The sequence below is a fragment of the Gorilla gorilla genome, chromosome 6 (genome assembly GCF_029281585.2).
Source record: "Gorilla gorilla gorilla isolate KB3781 chromosome 6, NHGRI_mGorGor1-v2.1_pri, whole genome shotgun sequence".
NCBI classification, from domain to species: domain Eukaryota; kingdom Metazoa; phylum Chordata; class Mammalia; order Primates; family Hominidae; genus Gorilla; species Gorilla gorilla.
The window spans coordinates 76,036,268-76,054,010 of NC_073230.2; the positions used below are offsets into that span (position 1 = coordinate 76,036,268).

At 43.0% G+C, this 17,743-nt stretch overlaps 1 long non-coding RNA gene across 1 annotated transcript in view; it reads left to right on the forward strand.

Moving 5' to 3' along the window:
- The first annotated feature begins 1,070 nt into the window (after positions 1 to 1,070).
- Positions 1,071 to 17,743, forward strand: part of LOC109027685 (uncharacterized) — a 33,787-nt gene continuing 17,114 nt past the window's right edge. Inside the window, exons 1-3 of the long non-coding RNA XR_004071011.2 lie at positions 1,071 to 1,251; positions 10,663 to 10,721; positions 16,204 to 16,291. This is a non-coding gene — a long non-coding RNA (uncharacterized lncRNA). The remainder of the gene's footprint in view (positions 1,252 to 10,662; positions 10,722 to 16,203; positions 16,292 to 17,743) is intronic.

Genomic DNA, 17,743 nt, shown 5'->3' on the forward strand with positions numbered 1-17,743 from the left:
CAGGCTCTGCGGGAGAATCCGTTTCCTGGCCCTGGAGGCGGCCTGTACTCCTCAGCTTGTGCTGCCCTTCTTGAATGACTCGAGTTTTCCTGCTTTCATCACTACACCTCCCACCGCTCTCCATCACCTGCTCTGCTCTTATAAGGATCCAGGTGAGTACATAAACCCTGTGGGGACAAGCTGGCCAAAGACTCTTAACTTCATTATACTTGCAAAGCCCCTTTTGCCGTATAAGGTCATGTTCACCGGTTCCAGGGATTATGATGTGGGCATCTTGGGGGCATCAGCCTGCTACAGCTAGGCTGCAAAACTATTACACCCTCCTGGTGTTTCAATGATTGGGAGAAAAAGGGTTGGGATTTTTTGCTTTGGGGTCCCTGTTAAACTTGTATCTGTAAGGTCTGGGGTCTCTCTTAACCTTGTGTTTTTGTTTTTTCTTTTTTGAGACAGAGTCTTGTTCTGTCATCCAGGCTGGCAGTGGCGCAGTCTCAGCCCACTCCAACATCCACCTCCTGGGTTCAAGGAATTCTCCTGCCTTAGCCTCCCGAGTAGCTGAGACTACGGGCGCCTGCCACTAAGCCTGGCTAAGTTTTGTATTTTTGGTAGAGACGGGGGTGGGACTGGGGGGTGGGGGAGGGGAGGGGGTTTTCCACTGTATTGCCCTTAGCTCAAAGCGGTCTGCCCAGCCTCTGCTCCCGAAATGCTAGGATTACAGGCCTGCACCACCACCACTGTAAAATCTTACTTCCATACAGCTGAGACATGTTTTAGGAAGTTTGCTAAAAGACCCCTGGAGACCTCCTCATTGTGGCCTCCCTGTTGTCATGTTTAATTTGATTGATCTTTTCTGCCCTCCTGCTTTTCATAAATTAAAAGGCTGAAAAGAAAACTTTAAAGCTTCTCTTATAGTCTCCCATTAAACTAATTCTAAGAACCACCAAAAAGGGGAAAAATTTTTTTGAAAGCAGTAAAATGATATGGTCTGTTAGGATGTAAAATACAGGAAATAAGTCATTATATGTTATTGCTGCTGTGGTATAGGGATGTATTATTGAGAATCAACTTCTGGTCAGTTTTCAGAAAAATGGAATAGTCGTATCACTGATCTGCGTAAACAAGTTGAAGAATTGTCTGAAAGAAAATATGGTGTGTCTAAACTGGAAAAGTCCTGTAATAGTTTGTTCATGAGCATTTACACAATGGAGTTGCTGTTTCATCATGGGGGTACTGTGGACAAGCCCAGGGCTGCTGGTGAGTCATGCCATCCTTACACGTCTTTCCTTGTAAGGTACTTTGTAGTGTCCGTCTAAATATTAGAAACTTTCTTTGTTTCTAGATTACTAGAAAGCTAAGGAAAAGTTGTAGTTCTCTAATTATCAATTAACATTTCTTTTATACTTTCAGTGTGGATATTTGGGATTTCTTTATATATTTATTGCAAAGCCCTAGATCTTAGGGATTTGACTGAAAAAAAAAATATATATGCGTATATATATACACGTATATATATGCGTGTATATATACACGTATATATATGCGTGTATATATACACGTATATATATGCGTGTATATATACACGTATATATACATATATTTTTTTTTTTGAGATGGAGTCTCGCCCTGTCACCGTGGCTGGAGTGCAGTGGCATGATCTCAGTTCACTGCAACCTCCGTCTGCCAGGTTCAAGCAATTCTCTGCCTCAGCCTACCGAGCAGGTGGGATTACAGGCGCCTGCAACCATGCCCCACTAATTTTTGTATTTTTAGGTGAGCCAAGGTTTCACGATCTTGGCCAGGCTGGTCTTGAACTCTAGACATTGTGATCCACCCACCTCTGCCTCCCAAAGTGCTGGGATTATAGGCGTGAGCCACCGTGCCTGGCCAAATAATATTTTTTTAAACTAATTGTTTCTCTCAATCTGCTATGTTAAATTCGTTATTCGGCTGGGCGCAGTGGCTCACACCTGTAATCCCAGCACTTTGGGAGGCCGAGGCAGGCAGATCACCTGAGATGGGAGTTTGAGACTAGCCTGACCTACTAAAAATGCAAAATTATCTGGGCGTGGTGGCGCATGCCTTTAGTCCCAGCTACTTGGGAGGCTGAGGCAGGAGCATTGCTTGAACCCGGGAGGCGGAGGTTGCAGTGAGGCAAGATGGCACCACTGGACTCTAGCCTGGGCAACAAGAGCAAAATTCTATCTGAAGAAAAAATTCGGTATTCACCAAGATGCCCCTATTGTTTCTGCCTTTGTCTTGATGCATCTCTGAGTTGGCGTTAGATTTCAAATTCTTCTTTTCACTTATCCTATTCTATCCTAAAGCCACCTTTATATAATGATGAAAGAAATTAGCAATTTGTTATTATCATCTCTCTGATGGTATATAGTAAATGCTCACCTAAAAATAGCAACAACCAGTGAAAAACATCATGTGTTTTGCCGTTTTTATTTGGATGACTATTTATTTTGCAATCTACGAGCAAGCTGTAGAATTGTATGACATGCAGAATTTTAACTGAAGTGATTTAAGTGAATATTTAAACGTGATAAACCATATCGATGGTGTTTATGTTAATATACTTGAACATTTTTTCTTCATCATGAGTAATATAACCTATCCCTCAATGAAAGTCTAGAATTAGAGTAAATTTACTAATGAATTAAATAAGTTTTCCATAATATTTTTAGTTTATGAGCTTAAGGTTCTTTTAGTGTTTCTTCCACGTTTTAATAGTGTACGCCTTTTTTGCCTTTGTTTTTTATTGATTCGTTTTAAAGCAAAAACCTCATAAGATGTGCTATTTGGAAGCACTGTAACCTAGTGGTAACGTCTTAGGCTCTGGGGACACAGCCTGGCCACATCTCTTCTCCTTTCTGAGCCTTAATATCCTCTTTTGTGTTCATGAGAAATGAATATCTATCCCGAAGATTTGATAAGGTAGTAAAGTGCTTCACATAATACCAGGCATATAAATACATAGTAAATGTTTCCTTCTTATGTTTTTATTGGTTGATTGATTGAGACAGAATCTTGCTCTGTTACCCAGGCTGGAGTGCAGTGGTAGTATCTCGGCTCACTGCAACCTCTGCCTCCCGGGTTCAAGAAATTTTGCTGCTTCAGCCTCCAAAGTAGCTGGGATTACAGGCGTGCACCACCATGCCCAGCTAATTTTTGTATTTTTAGTAGGGACAGAGTTTTTTGTCTTGTAGGCCACGCTGGTCTCGAACTCCTGACCTCAAGTGATCCACCTGCCTCCCAAAGTGCTGAGATTACAGGCGTGAGCCACCACACCTGGCCTATGTTTTTATTATATTGTTAGTACTATTCTGAATAAAAATAATTTGCTATTACAGTTTTATAAATTGACTATGACCATTTTATAAATGTCAGTGCTTTTTATAAGGTGAAACAGATTATGTTGTGGGGCTTTTATTGTGATGCTGGTTTATTAGATTATTTTGTTTAAAGACAATAATGTTCAGCTGTTGTGAAATTATAAAAACGATCTTCACATTTCATAATTTTAATGCAATATTAATGGTAATTACCTTAGGGAAAGATGGTTTTGTTGTGATATATAATACTGAAGTTTAGTGTACAGCAAAGGATATTAAACCTAAGTCAGCACTAATGTGTTATATGGTACACTTGAAACTTTAGTACAAATATCAGTGTTTAGCAAGTAGACATTAATACAATGATAGCAAAAAAAATGGAGCTGTTCTGATGGGAGACCATTGATTATGTTTGATTTTAATACTTCCCATGCTCTTGACTTTTTTTTTCTTTGAGAGAGAGTCTTGCTCTGTCACCCAGGCTGGAGTGCAGTGGCACCATCTCAGCTCACTGCAACCTCCACCTCTCAGGTTCAAGCGATCCTCTCGCCTCAGCCTCCCCAGTAGCTGGAACTACAGGCGAGTGCCACCTCGCCCTGCTAATTTTTGTATTTTTAGTAGATACGGGGTTTCACCATGTTGGCCATGCTGATCTGGAACTCCTGACCTCAGGTGATCAACCTTCCTCAGCCTCACAAAGTGCTGGGGTTACAGGCGTGAGCCACCACGCCTGGCCAGCTCTTGACTTTTTATAGCTGTTTTATTATTTTAATCTTGAGTAAATAAATGCTTGCTGAAATGTTGCAGTTCACAAGAATCTTCTGCTTCTGTTATGTAAAAAATTATTTGTAAAAGTCCAATAAGGTTACACTAATGTTTATGTTTTGAAAATATTACCTCTTCCATTTAGTACTATATGTATTAAATAAAATTAGATGGTGATTTTTTTTGGCTTTATAATGTGGTTCAGATTTTTGTAGAAATTCTGGCTGGGTCTACATTGCCTTAAAGCAATGGGATATTTCTCTTTTTTTTTTTTTTTTTTTTTTTGAGCTAGAGTTTTGCTCTTATTGCCCATGGTGGAGTACAATGGTATGATCTCGGCTCACTGCAACATCTGCCTCCCAGGTTCAAGCAATTCTCCTAGCTCAGCCTCCTGAGTAGCTGTGATTATAGGCACCCACCACCATGCCCGCCTAATTTTTGTATTTTTAGTAGAGTTAGGGTTTCACCATGTTGGCCAGGCGGGTCTCAAACTCCTGACCTCAGGTGATCCTCCTGCTTCAGCCTCCCAAAATGCTGGGATTACAGGCGTGAACCACCTCGCCCCACCAGGAATCTTTTTTAAGAAGGCTATCTACTTATGGAATTCCTTGCAAAGGAAAGGATTCATTTTGTGATTAAAAAGTAAGACTCTTGGGTTCTTGTTGGACTCCTATCTCTGTTCTTAGTAATATATCTTTGTTATTGTTGACAAATATTCATTCACCACTAGGGTTATATTTAATTGTTTGAGTTATTTTATGTTTTTTTGTTGTTGTTGTTTTGAGATGGAGTCTTGCTCTGTAGCCCAGGATGGAGGGCAGTGGCTCAGTCTTGGCTCACTGCAACCTCTACCTCCCAGCTTTAAGCAATTCTCCTGCCTCAGCCTCCCGAGTAGCTGGGAGTACAGGTGCCTACCAACATGCCCAGCTGATTTTTGTGTTTTTAGCAGAGACGGGGTTTTACCATTATTGGCTAGGCTGGTCTTGAACTCCTGAGCTTGTGATCCACCTGGCTCGGACTCCCAAAGTGCTGGGATTACAGACTTGAGCCACCGCGCCCGGCGTATTATATGTATTTTTATCTACCATTTTTTAATTTGTCTGGGTCCAACATTGAGTCAGTCATGCCAGTGTTAGCTTTTGAAACATGAACACTGCCCACACCTGACTAGCATGCAACTGACATTTTCTTTCACAATTTTCTGCTACTTTTGCTAAAAATAATAGTATCCATGTCTTGCTTTTAGACCTGAGATTTTTATACCATATATGGGAATATATGATTGTTCTTCTAGATTTGTAGAAGAAGATAGTCTTGAATGCAATGTGATATTAAAGGATCCCATTTAAGATTTTTGTAATATGCTTCAAAGACCTGTAGGTTGTAAAGTAGGTCACTTGTGAGGACACATGCTCCATGAAGCACCTTATGAGACATTTTACAATTATTATTTTGTTTTGTTACTCTGTAGAAACTTCAAATGAAGGTTTAGTTGCACTCAAGCATCCAGATTGTCTTTTCTTAATTTTTTTTTTTCCCTGAGATGGACTCTTGCTCTGTCACCCAGGTTGAAGTGCAGTGGCATGACCTTGGCTCACTGTAGCTTCCACCTCCTGAGTTCAAGCAATTCTCTTGCTTCAGCCTCCCGAGTAGTTGGGATTACAGGCACCTGCCACCACGCACAGCTAATTTTTGTATTTTTAGTAGAGACAGTGTTTCACCATGTTGGCCAGGCTGGTCTAGAACTCCTGACCTTGTGATCTGCCAGTCTCGGCCTCCCAAAGTGCTGGGATTACAGGTGTGAGCGATCGTGCCCAGCCTGTTTTGTCTTTTCAAAACCATCCTTGGTGATTCAGTGTTAAATATGTACTAGTGGATGTTACTTTGCTGAATATTGCCTAGTGAATATTAAGTATTCTCACCTTTCAGACATGAAGTTATGAATTTAAGACATGAAGATTTACAGCTTGATAAACCAGCTTCAGGAGGTAGGTCTTCAGTCTTGAGTCAGATTAGAAGATTATGTGCAGGCTGGCCGTGGTGGCTCACACCTGTGATCCCAGCACTCTGGGAGGCCGAGGTGGGTGGATCATGAGGTCGGGAGATCGAGACAATCCTGACTAACAGGAGGAAACCCCATCTCTACTAAAAGTACAGAAACTTAGACGGGTATCGTAGTGGGCGCCTGTAGTCCCAGCTACTCGGGAGGCTAAGGCAGGAGAATGGCATGAGCCTGGGAGGTGGAGCTTGCAGTGAGCCGAGATCCCGCCACTGCACTCCAGCCTGGGTGACAGAGTGAGACTCCATCTCAAAAAAAAAAAAAAAAAAAGATTATGTGCAATAATTATTTAATGCTTGACATTGTTTTTTTTAAATGGTACCTTCCACATGAAATAATATGCTTGTAACTATTAATTATGTTCCAGGACAGGAGAATTCATGTTGTCAAAATTCTTTTTTTTTTTTTTAATTTTTTTTTTTCTTTTTGAGACGGAGTTTTGCTCTTGTTGCCCAGGCTAGAGTGCAATGGCACAATCTAGGCTCATGCAACCTCTGCCTCCTGGGTTCAAGCAGTTCTCCTGCCTCAGCTTACTGAGTAGCTGAGATTACAGGCATGCGCTGCCACACCCGGATATTTTTAATAGAGTTGGGGTTTCTCCATGTTTGTCAGGCTAGTCTCATACTCCCAACCTAAGATGATCCACCCATCTCGGCCTCCCAAAGTACTGGGATTACAGGCCAGAGCTACCCCGCCCGGCCTCATTTGTCGAAATTCTAATACTCTCTAAAACAGTGAACTCATTTTCTTTTTTTAACCCATTATAAATACATGCAAATGTTGCATTTATGGGTAGACAGAACTAAAAGAACAAAATTTGGCCTACTTTTGAGATGCAAGATTTATGTGGCATAATGCATTGAACAGGTTATTACTGAAGTCTACACCAGTCACCTGAACAAACATTCATGAAATGTCCATGATACCCAGGACACAAGAATGTTTCCTTTTAGAGTATAGAGCCATGCATATCATCTCTTAATTGTTTAGATGTGTTTCGAAAGAAATAGAAATAGAATTGGTTTTCTTACTTGTTTTGCCTCTGGAGTGAAATGGGGACAAAATAGAATGGAATCACACTGTTAAGATTTACTAAAATGGAAGGATTGCAGCAAGATCATATCCCTAGTCTCCCCATAGCAAATGGCACCTGCTAGCTGTTCTTTTCTTTTCTTTTTTTTTTTGAGATGGAGTCTTGCTCTGTCACCCACACTGGAGTGCAGTGGCGTGATCTCAGCTCACTGCAACATCCATCTCCCAGGTTCAGGCAATTCTCCCTGGCTCAGCCTCCCAAGTAGCTGGCATCACAGGCACCTGCCAAAAGGTCTGCGTAATTTTTGCATTTGTAGTAGAGTTGGGGTTTCACCATGTTGGCCAGGCTGGTCTCAAACTCCTGACCTCAGGTGAGCCTCCCACCTTGGCCTCCCAAAGTGTTGGGATTACAGGCATGAGCCACTACGCCTGGTCATATTTTTTTTATAATGTTGTTTTATTTTAGGAAAGTAAATACAATGAGTAGGACTCAGCTCCATCAGCTCCACAGTTCTCTTACTGTTTTTTGTTTGTTTGTTTTTTTTTTGAGATTGAGTTTTGCTCTTGTTGCCTAGGCTGGAGTACAATGCTGTGATCTCAGCTCACTGCAGCCTCTGCCTCCTGGGTTCAAGTAGTTCTCCTGCCTCAGCCTCCCGAGTAGCTGGGATTACAGGTGCCTGCCACCTTGCCTGGCTACGTTTTTATTTTTAGTAGAGACGTGGATTCACCATGTTTGCTAGGCTGGTCTCGAACTCCTGACCTCAGTTGATTCACCTTTCTTGGCCTCCCAAAGTGCTGGGATTACAGGTGTGAGTCACTGCACTTACCTGTAATGGGATATTTCACTGCAGACTTTGATGAACAGAACATTAGCATTTTTGGTGGTGTTTTTATTTTACTCATAATATTTTTCTTTGGACTCAATTACAGTAACAGAAGTAAAGATCAAATTATAAAAATTAAAGAGCAATACAGATTCAATAATTATTCTTTTCTACATATTGTGTTTAAATGATACGCTTTTTTCTTTTTGTCTTTATAGCTCAAGCTGTAAAAGCCAAAGGTCCACCCCTTTTTTCCAGTCTCAAGCTGAAGATCTTTATGTAGAAGGCCTTCCCCACAGGAATTTTTTTTTTTTTTTTTTTTTTTGTGACAGAGTTTTTACTCTTGTCGCCCAGGCTGGAGTGCAATGGCATGATCTAGGCTGCAGTACAATGCTGTGATCTCAGCTTACTGCAGCCTCTGCCTTCTGGGTTCAAGCGATTCTCTTGCCTCAGTCTCCTGAGTACCTGGGATTACAGGCGCCCGCCACTACACCAGGCTAATTTTGTATTTTTAATAGAGATGGGGTTTCACCATGTTGGCCAGGCTGGTCTGGAACTGCTGAACTCAGGTGATCCTCCTGCTTCAGCCTCCCAGAGTGCTGGGATTACAGGCATGAACCACTACGCCAGGCCAGGAATTTTTGTTGTTGTTGTTTTTGTTTTTGTTTTTGAGACACAGTCTTGCTCTGTGCCCAGACTGGAGTGCAGTGGAGCAATCTCGGCTCACCGCAACCTCCGCCTCTTGGATTCAAGTGATTCACTTGCCTCAGTCTCCTGAGTAGCTGGGACTACAGGCGCAAGTCACCATGCCTGGTTAATTTTTTTGTATTTTTAGTAGAGATGGGGTTTCTTTTTTTTTGTTTTTTTGGGTTTTTTTTTTGAGATGGAGTCTCGCTCTGTCGCCCAGGCTGGAGTGCAGTGGCATGATCTCGGCTCACTGCAAGCTCGGCTTCCCAGGTTCACGCCATTCTCCTGCCTCAGCCTCCCAAGTAGCTGGGACGATAGGCGCCCGCCACCACGCCCGGCTAATTTTTTGTACTTTTAGTAGACATGGGGTTTCACCGTGTTAGCCAGGATGGTCTCGATCTCTTGACCTCATGATCCACCTGCCTCAGCCTCCCAAAGTGCTGGGATTACAGGTGTGAGCCACCGTGCCTGGCCAAGACAGGGTTTCACTATGTTAGCCAGGCTTGTCTGGTAATCCTGACTTCATCATCCACCCGCCTTGGCCTCCCAAATTGCTGGGATTACAGGCATGAGCCACTTTGCCCCACCAGAAATTTTTTTTAGGAAGGCTATCCACTTACAGAATTCCTGGCTTTGAGAGGATGTTACTTGCAATGGAAAGGATTTGTTTTGTGATTAAAAAGTAAGACTCCTGGATTCTTATTTGACTCTTATCTCTCTTGTGAGTAATACATCTTTTTTATTGTTGACAAATATTTACCACTACGGTTATATTTACTTAAGTTTGACTTATATTATGGGTTTTTTTTTCTTTTGATGGAGTTTCTCTCTGGTTGCCCAGGCTAAAGTGCAATGGTGTGATCTCGGCTCACTGCAACCTCTGCCTCCCAGGTTCAAGTGATTCTGCCTCAGCCTCCTGAGTAGCTGGGATTACAGGCATGTCCCACCAAGCCCAGGTAATTTTGTATTTTTACTAGAGACAGGGTTTCTCCATGTTGGTCAGGTCTCAAACTCCTGACCTCAGGTGATCCACCTATCTCAGCCTCCCAATGTGCTGGGATTACAGATGTGAGCCACTGCACCCGGCCTATTTTAAGTATTTTTATCTTCCACTTTTTAATATATCTGGGTCCAACATTGAGTCAGTCATGCCAGTGTTAGCTTTTGAAACATGAACACTGCCCGCACCTGACTAGCATGCAACTGACATTTTCTTTCACAGTTTTCTGCTACTTTTGCTAAAGAAAATAGTATCCGTGTCTTGTTTTTAGGCCTGAGATTTTTGTGGCATATGTGGGAATATATGATTGTTTTTCTAGTTGTGTAGGGGAAGATAGTCTTGAATGCAATGTGATATTAAAGGATCCCATTTAAGATTTTTGTAGTATGCTTCAAAGACCTGTGGGTTGCAGAGTTACCACTTTACTTGTGAGAACACATGCTCCATGAAGCAGCTTATGAGACAATTTACAATATTATTTTGTTTCGTTACTCTGTAGAAACCTCAAGTGAAGATTTAGTTGTGCTCAATCATCCAGATTGTCTTTTCTTAATTTTTTTTTTTTCCAAGATGGAGTCTCTTTCTATTACCCAGGCTGGAGTGCAGTGGCATGATTTCGACTCACTGCAACTTCCACCTCTTGGGTTCGGGCAATTATCCTGTCTCAGCCTCCTGAGTAGCTGGGATTACAGGCACCTACCACCATGCCCGGCTGAGTTTTGTGATTTTAGTACAGATGGGGTGCCACCATGTTGGCCAGGCTTGTCTCAAACTGCTGACCTCGTGATCTGCCTGCCTCTGCCTTCCAAAGTGTTGGGATTTCAGGCGTAAGCCACCGTGCCCAGCCTGCCTTGTCTTTTCAAAACCACCCTTGGTGATTAAATGTGAAATATGTACTAGTGGATATTACTTTGCTGAATATTGCCTAGTGAATATTAAGTATTTATTCTTACCTTTCAGACATGAACTTATGAATTCAACACATGAAGATTTACAGCTTGACAAACCAGCTTCAGGAGGTAGGCATTCAGTCTTAAGTCAGATTAGAAGATTATGTGCAATAATTACCTAATGCTTAACATTTTTTAATGATGCCTTCCGTATTAAATAATATGCCTCTAACAATTATGTGCTAGGACAGGAGAATTCATGTTTTCAAAATTCTAATACTCTCTAGAACAGTAAACTCATTTTCTTTTTATTAACCCATTATAAATACATGTAAATATTGCATTTATGGGTAGACAGAACTAAAAGAACAATGTTTGTCCTACTTTTGAGATGCAAGATTTATCTGGCATAATGCATTGAACGGGTTATTATTGAAGTCTACACCAGTCACCTGAACAAGCATTCATGAAATGTCTGTGATACCCAGGACATAAGTTTTTCTTTTATAGTATGGAGCTGTGCATATCATCTCTTATTGTTAGATGTGTTTTGAAAGAAATAGAAATAGAATTGATTTTCTTACTAGTTTTGGCTCTGGAGTGGAGTGGGGACAAAACAGAATGGAATCACACTATTTAGATTTACTAAAATGGAAGGATTGCAGCAAGATCATATCCCTAGTCTCCCCATAGCAAATGGCACCTGCTGTTTTTTTTTTTTTTTTTTTTTTTTTTTTTTGAGATGGAGTCTTGCTCTGTCACCCACACTGGAGTGCACTGGCATCATCTCAGCTCACTGCAACTTCTTTCTCCCGGGTTCGAGCAATTCTCGCTGGCTCAGCCTCCCAAGTAGCTGGGATTACAGGCAGCTGCCACCAGGCCTGCCTAATTTTTGTATTTTTAGTAGAGATGGGGTTTCACCGTGTTGGTCAGGCTAGTCTCAAACTCCTGATCTCAGGTGATCCGCCTGCCTCGACCCACCGAAGTGCTGGGATTATAGTCGTGAGCTGCCATGCCCGGCCGTCTTACTGTTTTTAATGTGCACTCATTATTAAAGTTTTAGTCATAACAGGAGAGAGAGTCAGGTAATGGAAACCCATATGCTTTTTACTGAGTACATTTTTCTGTACAGTCAAGGGTTTTATGCACGAAGAGTGAGACTGTTGGGAATCCTTTTTATTGGGCTGTACTTGTGCCTGGGTGCCGCTCTGCGGCAACAGAGAGAGCTTTGACAGCAGCCACCACTGCATTTGAAGATGAAGCCTCAGCGAAGCTCTCTTTTCTATCTTGCTCCTTAGACACTTCATCAACACCTCAAATACTTAGTTTTGATATTTCCTACAACATCTTTTGCCTCCCAAAGTCACTGTCTGCCCCACTTTTATTCTGCTTCTCAGCAGAATTCTAGGTTGTTGTCACCTGCTCCCCAATACTCTTTTAAAAACTATTTTTATGGAAATTTTCAAACCTTGTGGGCTCTTGCTTGGCTCCTCCCTGTCTCATTTTCAGTCTCTTGAGGCCCCTGCCCTTATCCTCTCTACACTGGGGAGTGCGAGCCAGCAGCTTCACCCTGAGCCCTCTTTCTTTTTTCTTACTGTGTCTTCTTTACAGACAATCCCACCCTGCCCACTTCTTAAAAATATTATATTGTCTGTGTCATTGAGACTCATTTCTGGCCCTGAAGATGCCCCTCGTACTAGACCTTTGTATTTGCCTACCTGTTTGATTCCTCCTCAGACCTCATGTGTCCCAGGCAGAGTCTCCATTCCCCTTTTCAGGAGCTCCTTTCAGGGTCTACCAGCTGCCCAAGCCAGATGCCCAGGAGTTACACTGAGGTGTGATTTCCTGCCTTCCCACATCCAGCCTAGCAAGGCCTCCTGACTCCACCCTGAACAGAAAGCTCAGATCCTACCCCATCCTCCTTCACTGCCCTCCAGCGCTCAGTGGGAGTCATGCCACAGCGCAGCCAGGTCAGTTCATTGAAAGTAGCAGGTGGAGCCTGTCATTCTCTGGACTGTCATCTGTAGTGGCTTTCACTATACTTGGAGTAAACCTCACAGCCCCTGATGGGTTCTGCAGGGGCGTGGGGGAGCTGCTTCCTGCCATTTCTCTGCTTTCCTGCATCCCCTCTGTGGATCACTTGCTCTGTGCCAGCCACCATGGTCATTTGTGTGCCTTTCTTCCTCTCAGGTCACAGCCTCCTGGCACTGTCGGGCTGAGGCCTGGTGTTTGTGGAATGCTCTTACTTGAGGGCTTTCTGTGCCTCTCATTTCTATTTGTGTCACAGTTTAAATGTCACCATGTTGGAGAGGTCTTCACTGAGCACCGTCTCACCTCAGCTGTGAGGCTCACTGACTCATCCTCCTTTCATTTTTCACAAAGCGCTGCTGGCTGACTTTTTCCTCCCACTGCAGTACAGTAGCGCTGACAGCGCAGATCATGCCTGTCCTGTTTACTTCTCAAGCACGTGCTCAACAAATACTCACAGAGTGAATCCATGGCAATAAACTGTTCTCTAAGCTGGCAGAAATGTCTGTGGCTTTTGGCCATGTGGTATGCATTGTGACACTTAAGGGCGCAGGAGGGACTGCAGGCACCACATCTGGAAGGGCCGCAAGCTGTCCCGAGCAAGGAAGGCTGCAGTGGGGATCCATGTTCCCATGACCCTGGGGCCCTCATCTTCTCCTGAAACAGACCCTTTGAGTTTTAGTGCACAGAAGCCAAGTCTCCTGGGTTAGGAGTCCTGCCCTCCCTATGGATTTGAAGCGGGGTGCATGGCACTCACTGAGTCTTCAGAGACCAGCTTCTAGGTGCTACTCAGTTGGCAACTACAAACTTAGGTCACTAATTGTATGTTATTTGCAGAATTTGTGTACTTAGTTTTTGAACTACTTATCCTATTTTACGTCTCTAAGAACTTAATGTATTGAACAAAGTCAAAATGTTAAGTTTCTTCTCATCAGCATTTTTTGATATTTTATCACTCCTTATATCTGACTGTAAATCAGCCAGTGATCCATAAACTAAATAATCTTTCCCACTCTTTAAGTCATTATGTTTCCAAGTGATGTAATAAAATAGATCAGGTGGTGAAAATTGTTTATCGTTAGCGATGCCACCATAATGTTACTAAGATTCATGACACCTGAGAAGGAGGATGTCACTAGGAGATGACGCCTGAGAAGGAGGATCTGCATGAGAGGCCCCACCTCTGCCATCCTGTGTTTTTTGGAAATTGAGCATGGTAAAAGAATCGGCTAAACTTGACCGGGCACAATGGCTCATGCCTGGAATTCCAGCACTTTGAGAGGCTGAGGCAGGAAGATGGCTTTAGGCCAGGAGTTTGAGACCAGCCTGGGCAACAGAGTGAGACCCCATCTCTGCAAAAAAATTTAGCAATTAGCCAGGTGTGGTGGCATGTACCTGTAGTCTCAGCTATTTAGGAGGCTGAGGTAGGAAGATTGCCTGAGCCCAGGAGGTTGAGGCTACTACACTTTACCCAGGGGCATCGACAATGACCCTGCGATGTGTGGAAAATCCCAAAGGTTGACCACTGTGAATAGGAACTACCCTAGATGTGTCAGGAGCACCGCAGGCACGCTCACTCCTCTGCTGGAGCCGTGTAGGGTGGAAGGAAACCCAAATCAAGATCATTTGCTGCTTCAGTTCTTTTATTGCATGTGACAGTCCAATATATCTCCATTTAAATTCAGATTTTTTGATGAATGGTCAGACCAGCTGCAGGCCCTTTGGGCCAGAAGTCTTGATCTCGCCAACTGTTCATTTTCCTGAGGGGACTGCCTTACTTCAGGCATTTGTGTGTAGCTGGTCTATTGTGGAGTTCAGAGGGGTGTAGAGCCCTCTCTTTTTGGGACAGTCAGTTCTCCCCATGCAGCATGTCCTGAAGCTGGCCTGTCTCTATCATGTTTGTAAGTGTGTGAGGTCTTTTATTAAGCAGGGTAAAGTGAGAGAGGACTCCTAAAGAGAGAAAAACTCCTCCAGCATTTGCTGAAACATGTTTGTGAACTGATCAAGATGTGATTGCGATGGCATGAAAACAACTAAAATTTATCTAATTTCTTGCCATCTGGTTTGTGATATATGGTGCCCCAAATTGAGTTGAAAAGGAACTTTGATCATAGGTCAAGAAGGTGTTATATATATATATATGTGTATATATGTGTGTGTGTATATATATGTGTGTGTATATATGTGCGTGTGTGTATATATGTATATACACACACATATATATATGCACACATATACACACACACACACACACACACACACATATATATATATATATTTTTTTGAGACGGAGTTTTGTTGTCACCCAGGCTGGAGTGCAGTAGTGTGATCTTGGTTCACTGGAACCTCTGCCTCCTGAGTTCAAGTGATTCTCCTGATTCACTTGAACTTCAACGATTCTCCTGCCTCAGCCTGCCAAGTAGCTGGGATCATAGGCGCCCACCACCACGCCAGGCTAATTTTTGCATTTTTAGTAGAGACAGGGTTTCACCATGTTGGCCGTGCTGGTCTCGAACTCCTGACCTAAGGTGATCTGCCCGCCTTGGCCTCCCACAGTGGTGGGATTACAGGCATGAGCCACTGCGCCCAGCCGAAGGTGTCATATTTAATTCTCCCTGTGGCTTGTCTTACAATACCAATCATGCATGAAGCCCATGGGTTTGCTGCATCTAGGTTTACTCAAGCAAAGGCTCTGGACTTTCTTAGTTTACACTGATGTGTTCTAGTTTGCATCTGAAATATACTCTGAGGATGCTGACTTCCAGATAGCCATTTTTAGGTCAAGGATAGTTCAGGTCTCTGAGTATAGTAGCCATACCTCCTAGAGAGCTTCCTTTTGGTTTGGTTACAAAATTTATTTTAGCTTAGTTTTCTTACATTAGGTGGGCAAAATAAGAAAGAGCAGAAAGCCAGATGTGGTGGCTCATGCCTGTAATCCCTTTGGGAGGCTGAGTCAGGTGGATCACCTGAGGTCAGGAGTTCAAGACCAGTCTGGCCAACATGTAGAAACCCCATCTCTACTAAAAATGCAAAAATCATCTGGGTGTGGTGGTGTGTACCTGTAATCCCAACTACTTGGGAGGCTGAGGCATGAGAATCACTTGAACCCAGGAGGTGGAGGTTGCAGTGAGCCGAGATTGCATCACTACACTCTAGCCTGGGGGATAGAGCAAAACTCTGTCTCCAAAAACAAACAAAACAAAACAAAAAAACAAAAAAACAAAAGTTTAGGGACACTCAACAAAACTATAAGGCCTAGAATTGGAAACTGGGAATTACTGTTTGTAGATGATTTCTTTTCAGGATGGGCTAGTGGAGTTTCTGAGCAGCAGCTACGTTCTCCTTTCACGTCTTCAGGTTTTATAAGGTTACCTTTTGCCCTCTGAGTGATCATATCTGCCTCACAGTCACTCATGGGAGCCCTTGATCTTGACAAAATGGACCTTGAGTAGCTGAGTTCAAAGAACTGAGGTGGCAAGAGGGGATCTCCTTCTTGGTTCTTATATTTTTTTTTAAATGAAAGAGCTAGAGAAGCAATCTTAAGGTCAGGATAACTCACCCTGATGTTCTTCTCACTTGTCAGGGATTGTGCTGCATTCAAACATAGGTTCTGCCATCAAACACAGAATGCCCTGATCCTTAGAGGCAGAGGCAGCTCTTCAGCCTATGGGGTAAGTAACCAGGGAATGGAATTCTCACCAACTCTTGTTAGACAATAAGTTTTACTTTAAGATTTGGGCCTACTTTTTTTTTTTTGAAATGGAGTTTCACTCTTGTTGCCCAGGCTGGAGTGCAGTGGCACTACCTCGGCTCACTGTAACCTCCGCCTACCGGGTTCAAGCAATTCTACCTCAACTTCCCAAGTAGCTGAGATTACAGGCATGCACCACCATGTCTGGCTATTTTTAAAAAATTTTTAGTAGAGATGATGTTTCACCATGTTGGCCAGGCTGACCTTAGGTGATCCACCCGCCTTGGCCTCCCGAAGTGCTGGGATTACAGGCATGAGCCATTGGGCCCGGCCTAGGCCTGCTTCTTTCTTTCTCTCTTTCTCTCTTTTTTTTTTTTTTCTAGTAGCAGTTTAAAGTTGGTGCCTCATTTAGACATAAGCAAAAGGATTAGCCCAGCTTTGGAAATAGGTGTGAGCCCACACATGATTTTCCTAGTTTTTCCTCTCCCTTCACTTTTTGCTCTCTTGGTAGTATGTTAATTGTATTCTCTCTCTGAATCTTTTTTCCCCATTTCTTTGGCACACATTTTCACTTGTCTTGGATGAGTAGGTGAAGAGCTGTTTTTAGGACTCTTTGGAAGGATGGATGATAGTCTTGGCTAATGGTAACCAGTTCCAGGGAGCTAGGGTCAGCGTGAGCTGGAATGAGTTCAAATTAGAAAGCACTGTCACTCAGTGGCAGGACTACAAGTGACCGCAAAGTGTTAAACACATCTTGAAAGGGATAGTGACATCATTCTCAGAATCTGTTGGGAATACACATATCCTGTAGTCTCATTCCTGTTTGAGTCTATAAAGACATTTTAAAGAGTAATACCCTGAGTGGTTTTCTGGCCAGCTTGCCTGCTCATTTATCTTTGAGGACAACATCCCTCGTGGAGCTCCGCAGGCCCCAGGGGTGTATGGATTCTACATTTGAAAATGCTGATGCTGAGAGACTGGGTCTTGGCGGACCTCAAGGAGTCTGCTTTTCCTCTACTTATTTTCCCTACTTTTCCTGGCAGCTGGCATTGCTGTTTAAATGGGTTGTTCTTTGCTGTTTAAGTTGTTTGGTAGTGATGTGTCAGGATGCAGGTTTTCTGAATACTTTTTCAGCTGGTTACTTGAGTGGTGGTTAGGGAGGAGCTGTCTTGGGGCTGTTCTGGAGCTGTTGAGGTCGGGTGTCTGTCTGGATACTCACAGCTCATCTGTTGAGGAGAATGCATTTCTCATTGTGCTGCCTTTGGTGGTGCTGTGTGTGGCTTTTTAGATGTGGGTGGAGGTGAGTTTGGGGAGTTAATGAGATCTTTTTTAGGTGCTTTTGATAAAGTAGTCTGCACTAGAGGATTCATTGTGACTTTTTCCCTTAACCTGCACATACTTCTCTGCTCACCCTTGCTGTCTTTCTCATGTC